The 7341-nt window shown below is 31.9% G+C and overlaps 2 long non-coding RNA genes across 3 annotated transcripts; one reads left to right on the forward strand and one right to left on the reverse strand.

Annotated features, from left to right (window-relative positions):
* Positions 1-483: 483 nt before the first annotated feature.
* Positions 484-2793, forward strand: LOC134232336 (uncharacterized). The gene is made up of 4 exons (XR_009984751.1): positions 484-609; positions 1301-1360; positions 2249-2411; positions 2531-2793. It is a non-coding gene; the product is annotated as an uncharacterized LOC134232336 (long non-coding RNA).
* LOC134232335 (uncharacterized) lies at positions 2703-4900 on the reverse strand. Of its 2 annotated transcripts, none has more exons than XR_009984750.1 (5): positions 4668-4900; positions 4434-4550; positions 4027-4158; positions 3173-3278; positions 2703-2767 (listed from the first exon to the last, which is right to left on the reverse strand). It is a non-coding gene; the product is annotated as an uncharacterized LOC134232335 (long non-coding RNA). The 2 variants fall into 2 exon arrangements; XR_009984749.1 differs by having other exon boundaries at positions 4027-4161.
* Positions 4901-7341: the final 2441 nt, after the last annotated feature.

Raw genomic sequence — 7341 nt, forward strand, 5'->3', positions numbered from 1 at the left:
CTTTTCGTTTAGGAGATATGCTTTATATAAATATTTAGGGGCCACTCCTACAAGTCCTTAATGGGGTCGTTTTACAAAAATTCAAAGTATGCATATTGTTTAGCACATTAATCTAGCCATCTTTTGTTTTATATTGCTTATCAAAATATTCACCCTTTTCGAGATATGAAGCGTCAAAGATTTGATATTCTGGCCCCTTGTGACCCCTAATTACGTAACATATGATCAAAATTGTATCATATATTGTTGCAAATAGTTAAGATAAATACTTTTGCTTCAGTAATGTATAACAAAATATTGTTCATTAGAGAGTTATAGATAAAAGACTTTCGGCCTCTCTGAGCCCCTAATTTTAGGGGTCAGCCCCATTTTTTTGACATCAAATGAAAGGCCTTGTGATTTTGCACATTTTTTCTTCAATAGGGTCTGTAAGTCTCGTTAACTTTCACTTTCGTTTTTTAACTTCCGGGTACTTGAGGCGTTCTTGGAGACAATGGAAATACCGCTTGGCATTTAGTTTTAAGCCTCGCGGTGGACTAGCAGAGCCTGTCATGTCGTTTGTTTCCCGATTATTAAAAAGAAGAGGATATAATGGATTGATTGATACAGGTAAACAGCGTTTAACTGCTTTATTGTTTTATTAAACGACGCACATACATGATACAAGCCATTCCGAATGGGTCACGATTCGCAGTGTGGTTGGCGAACATTTTAAAGCATAAAGGAAAAATTAAATAGTTTTAAAGCTGAAATAATGTGTTTCCAAACTAAAAAGTTCACTAAAGATTGGTTCCTTAAATTTTTTTCATTTATTTAGCACACAGGACAGGTACATAGAATGGGGGGGGGGGGGCTTAACCAACAAAATAAAGGTAAACACCAATTTTCAATGCCTATATTATGTTTATATTTGCAATAAAAAGGGGGCTAAAGCCTATGTATTATACTTGAATTACAGTAGAAATAAAATAGATTAACTTGTTATGTACTCTATCCAGATATAAAAATTTCAAATATTACTTCTTTCAATGTAAACAGGGATGTATACACTATATATTCAATTTCAATATAACTTGTATAGCCTTATGCCTCCCTTCCCGAATACTCTTACAATTATGAGACAGACTTTTTTTTTCCTTTCTTAAAATAGGAATTAGAAATAGGAATATTTTTTTTTAATGATTAGGCATTTGTCAGATGGATCAATCTAACGTTGTCTCCAAAAAGGCAATAACTGGGTCCATAGGACATTCATCCTTCAACGATAGAATATTTTATCTACATTTGTCATATTTTACAGGGATCCAGCAGATACGGAAAAAGGGACAACACTTCAACTGAATGTGTCATCCATATACCGGTATAGATCTATTCTGTTCATGAGGCATACATACTGTAAATGTATTACATTTGGCGTGTACAATATTTGGTGGAAATTCAATTTTCAACAAGTTAGCATACTATTAGATTTGATTTAGTGCAATCTGAATGTGCTAGTTATTAAATTCATATACAAGACATTTAGTGATGTACTTGGATAGGCAGACTATGTTTTCCGCTAAATAAAATATATGGCTAAATGTAATATATTTACATTATGTATTATAGTATATCTCATAATTCTTATACTCATGAAGAGTGTGACAACTTCCAAGTAGTTAATGATGGAATTTAATTTCTTTTGTATTGGATAAATTTTTTGGGCTGCACTTTTTTTTCTTCATTATCAAACCTACTAGTTCATTTATTTATCAAATTCACAAAAGCTCACATACAATGGTAAATAAATTAAGTAGAATGAACCATAATACTAGTTAAATTTGGCACATACTTTCTTATTAAATATCAAATTTGATTGGTAAAAACATTTGTTAACAAATACTTTTCTCATTCGGTGTGCCTAACATTACATCCCCATGATTCAAAATGCACGTTGATAGGTACATGTAACTTATCCATAAAAAAAGCTAACTGTGCAGAGTGTTTGCACACTTGTTTCAACGAATAACATTTTCTTAAAAATACTTCAGTATAACAAGACAAATATTGCATGTTTATTTTGATACACTATATATGAACTTGAGAAAAAAATTAAGGAAGTTGACATTGTATATTTGCTAGTTACTTGTGTAATTAGTTATATATATATTATTTAGGATGTACACAGGCATAATATATCACTGTTAATATTTGAGAATGTATTCATTTTTTCTGTACATGCTCACTTCCACTTTAATACATTTGCCAGGTTCTTGTGAAAAGTGTTTTATTTGGCACCATTCAGCTACAAATACCCAATGTACTCTTTGCCGGTGGAATTGTGACCTCAATCAACTGCTCATGACACTGCTACATGGCAGAGAATTTTCTTCTGAGACAAGCAAATTGTTTAAAACATTTTACACCTGCAGGTTAGTACTTATAAAATTTTGTTTGAAGGATAATAAAGGCTAACAAAATCTGAAAATACAAGCCAGATGTAGTACAAAAGTGTTGATACAAGTCATTTAAAATTTTCATTTCTTTGCAGGTAGTGATGACTGCAACAGAAGTTTTTATCAGGATCTCGTCCGACATCATAAGTACAACTGGTCACTGTGATTTCTTAAATAAGAGGACATATTGTAAAGGCGGTTACATATGTACACGTGGCTCCAAATGATGCTTGACTGTTTTCCTTCGCTTTATACGTAAACCTGGATTCTCTGATGCAGTAATATAGAGCCATGTCATGTTTTAAATCCCATCTTCCCACTGTCACAAAGTGCTGAAATAAAATGATTTTGATTTAAATATATATTTTTTGTTTTTATAAAATATATCAAAACATTTTACAGAAATTAAAATACTGTACAAGTGGAAATTTTAGCGAGATCATGATGCAAATTTATAGTGATTTGTCCTTAAAATTTGGTATTTTCTATTTAGCGAGAAGTAATTGTAGCGATTTTTAAAAGCTTAGTAACTTTATAATATTTGTATATAATTTTCATTAACATAATTATTACAACTTAAACACATTTAATTTTCAGTGATATTCAATTTTAGCAATCTCAGAAACCTAGCTGATAATGCCAAGCTAAAAATTATGCTTATACGGTATTAAAACTACCAATTAAATAAGTATCTTAAATGAAAATCATTTGAAGGTTTTGCTGATAGGGTAACTTACCTTTAATAATGTCATGACAAGTGAGGCACATGGCTGGTCTTCACGCTGGATGAGTTCTTGATCAAATCAGTGATGTCCTAAGATTTCCAGATATGCTGACAAAAACCTGTAATTTAGCAAACTTCTGTAAAATATCATTCGAATTATTGCACAGTTGTTCCAGTATGCATTACTGATAATTTAGGTGTAATGAGTTATAAATCTGGTAAATATCCATTTACTGGATATTTAATACAAATCTTAACCTTCTTAATTAAATTTTATCAATATTTTCACAAGAAAATCAGACTAAAAATTGTCCTTTTTATACCAAAAAATGTTTAAGGCCTTTTCATAAAAAAAAAATTGATTAAAAATATTTGTTTTACACACTGTGTTTTCATATCTATATAGAGTGCCCCTACTAAGGCCAACAATAACAAAATGATTTGTTTGATGTACTCAGACTGACCCATTCAAATCTGCCCTACCATTAGTAATCATTTTTTCAGCACTTCAATTTTTTTGAAAACTTCAACAGATTTCTGAGTCTGTGATTTTTAATATGACAGTTATCAATGTTTTTCAATACTGTAAGGCAAAAAAAACCCCTACCAACTAATCTGGATTAAGTCTGGATACAAACACATATTTATAAATTAATGATCGATGGCCAATGTTGACAAGTTTATTAGTCATTTTATAAAAAAAAATTAAATTCATGTATATATAATATTATACATTATATTATTGGGCGAGGGTAATGCATTACTGGACATCCATGACCTTTTTGTAATATTTTGATATACTATGTCTTATGAAAATAAATTCTATATATATGTCCTAGAACTTATTCTGTTGCATCAGTTTTATACCTGTATTTGATTTGCATTTTTAAGGCGGCTGATCATTCAAAGTCAGTTTAGTCTTATGTGCTTGACTAGATCTTTCAGCAACAGCATCTTTCATCTGTGTTGCCATGGTTACTGCCTGGTTCTCTTGTACTTCTGCTATAAAATAAGTTTTAATGTATATAATTGTATGAGATCGATGAATAAATTGAATATACAGAAAGTATAAACACCATACTGTCTGAAGTGATAAATACATGTATGGTCATTGTATTGAAGTGATTTGAATTTTGTTAAATGTTGAATGCAGCGAAATACTTCATATAGCAAAATATAATTATATGAACATCTTATCTTTCGGAAATTGATCTAAAATAGGTGATCCAGTGACACACAACAGGTAAAACTTTATTTTTAAAAAATATATTTACCGATGCAAAAGTGATGCAGGCTCCACAATATGACGTTTGTACCCATCGGACACTGACAAAACTTCTCCTCTATAATTAGCTGATAATAACATTATCGTCCTCGAATTCGAGAAAAATCTGTTAACAAATTTAGGCGAAAGATGATTATGAATCTATTTCATTCGGGTATAAAGTATAACACTTCATTTTCTCTCAAAATAAACAAGAAACAGTTGACATTCTCTGATTGTTTACCTGTACTTCGATCGAATTTTTCCTGGTGGACACTCGCACCCAAGCTTTTATGACACGCAATTCATCCATCGTAAGTCGGAGAACCCTTCTGCTTTGTAAAACTACTTAACTTTTCCTCGAAAGCTTTGTATAAACCAGAAACATGCTTAACTCAATACACAGTTCCTTGTGTCATGTACCCGGAAGTGAAAATTATCGTAGAATCTCGCGAGTCACGTGACGAGACTTACAGACCCTATATGCTTTAACAAATTATGAACGCGTATGAAGATATGAAACAAAATGTGTCAAATTTTGTGAGATATTTCTGAGACATTTTTTCGGGCCCTACCGAGCTCCGGCGCCTTTTGCGCTAGAAAGATTTGGAGACCCAATTACAACTCACCAAACCTTCCTTTACTTTCACTGAAAATCTTAAGTCGATATCTTTAGTCGTTTCGGAGGAGTTTCCTGGACAAGCCGACCCTCTGAAAATCAGAAAATCGACCATATCTCACGACCGGAAGTGAGATCATCAAAAAGCAAAAAAACCTATCAAGATCAATTGAATATCTTTCAGATCTGAAAGTTTGGTATAAATCGGACGAGCCATCTCTGAGAAATCGCTTGCACAAAATCGGTTGGAAGAAAAATAATAATAATAATAATAATAGGGAAAAAGAAACCGAACGAAAACAATAAGGTCTTCCGTTGGAAACGGAAGACCTTAATAATAAGATCTCAATCAGAATTTTTAAGTCTTAGTTTATTTTAACTTTGGTAAAATATTTTATCTGCTATTACTTCCAAGAATACGACGTCAAGTGAAGTATCAACACAGTCAAACAGGTCAATGTTGTGATGTCGTCTGTGGCTTCAGAACGAGTATCTAGCATCAGTGCCACTGTATTTACATGCACAAGGGCTTGCCTGAAACCTAAGTGGATCGATGCCTTGATTTTTATGAAGAAAAATATGGGCAAATAACATTAATCTGTCATACACTTGTCCATTCAAAGAGAATAAAAAACAAGGATTTAAAATGTTTTAATATTGTAAATTTTTTGCTTTAATCAAAGTACACTATCACCTCTTAAAAAAAAAATTGCAAATAATAGTTTATTCTCATTTGTCTGTATCGGCAATATGTATCGCATATCGCACCACTGTATTGCAATATGTATCGTATCGAAAAATTTCTTTCAATACCCAGCCCTAAATAGCACATTGCTCCCACCCAACAGATGATTCCTACCTCCTTCATGAAAGAGTCCAGCTAAGTTAAGTAATCGCAATATCAAGTATTGTATCAAAATTTTCCTAAATATTTCATCTAAAATTAAAAGTATACTTTATGTAAATCTGTCAAATCTCTACAACTTATACATATCTCATGAAGATTGAAGTTTTTGGCCTGTAAAATATAATACACACACGAAAAAGGGCAAATTGAGTCATTTTTTCACACTTTTAGTGTTGTAAAATTGGACAAATTTACTATTATCAAATTGAATCAGAAGAACACAATCACTTATATAATTATATAATTGATAATTTTAACTGTTATAAAAGGTTAGATTTATTCATCACTAGAAGTATTTTAAAAAGACAATGCACCAGGATATGGATATAATAATTATAACCTCTTCACCATGCACGTTCTCATTTTGTTTACTGCTGATTAGAGTGATGTCCCTTTGGTGAATATAAAAGTTAAACCTGCTCGGCTTGAGAAATATGGCTTGAAAAATATAGCGATCTATCGATGATAATATTTACAATCGATTGTCGCCAATCTGGGCCTTTAAACAACGATTTTTCGATAGTCAGCGACTATCATAACAACACTACACACTTTTTAAAACAATGTTTTGAAATGTATGAGTGGGTCTTCACTCCACTTTTTTTTTCAAGTTTATCCTCAAAGTTTGCATACAAAATGAAATATACTATTTTGATTTACAAAATTATGGAGTAAAAACCCACTAAACCTTTTAAAAAATTATAATTTTATGATATAACTTTTGTATCTTTTCGAGAAAAACTTGAAGTCCACAGAGTCAATGGTCATATCACAAACATGATTTAAATGCCAATCCTCATCAGGACTTGTGTAGCATAGTGGTTAGCTTGCTAGTCTCAGTAGAGAATGCTACTCAGGATTTTTATTGCTAGGGTTCAATCTAATGGATACATGTACCACATTTTTTATATCTGTGATAGTCAGTTGGTGAAAAAACTGCAACAAAAATTGCGTACAGATCTCGAGACACGTGGATATATAGGAAGTTGACATCGAATTTGCATAAAAATGAATCTCACTACCGGTATATAATATGCCTCGACAAAGAGTGTTAAAAAATTTCAAAATTCTTGCTACCATAGTAGTTGCTGAAAAAAAAAACATAAAAATTTACACGCACAGATAAACAGGAAGTTGATGTGAGATTTCCTAAAAAATTAATGCCACCATTATCCCTCAATACAGTCGCTTGGCCAGTTCCGAATAATAAACGGATTCGGCGGTGCCATAAATATACTAGGCATTATTTCAAAATCTAAGTGTTTTGTCAAGGTAGTTCGTTGACTTGTGGAATTAAATATTGTTTCACAGAAGTTCAGCCTTCCCTCCAAAAAAATTATTTCGCAAGTTACCATAGGTGTCCATTTTACCAGTTACGAATAAGCCGACGAG

The sequence above is a fragment of the Saccostrea cucullata genome, unplaced genomic scaffold, assembly GCF_032062105.1.
Source record: "Saccostrea cucullata isolate Sc308-1 unplaced genomic scaffold, CSIRO_AGI_Scuc_v1 ctg7173, whole genome shotgun sequence".
Classification (NCBI taxonomy): Eukaryota; Metazoa; Mollusca; class Bivalvia; order Ostreida; family Ostreidae; genus Saccostrea; species Saccostrea cuccullata.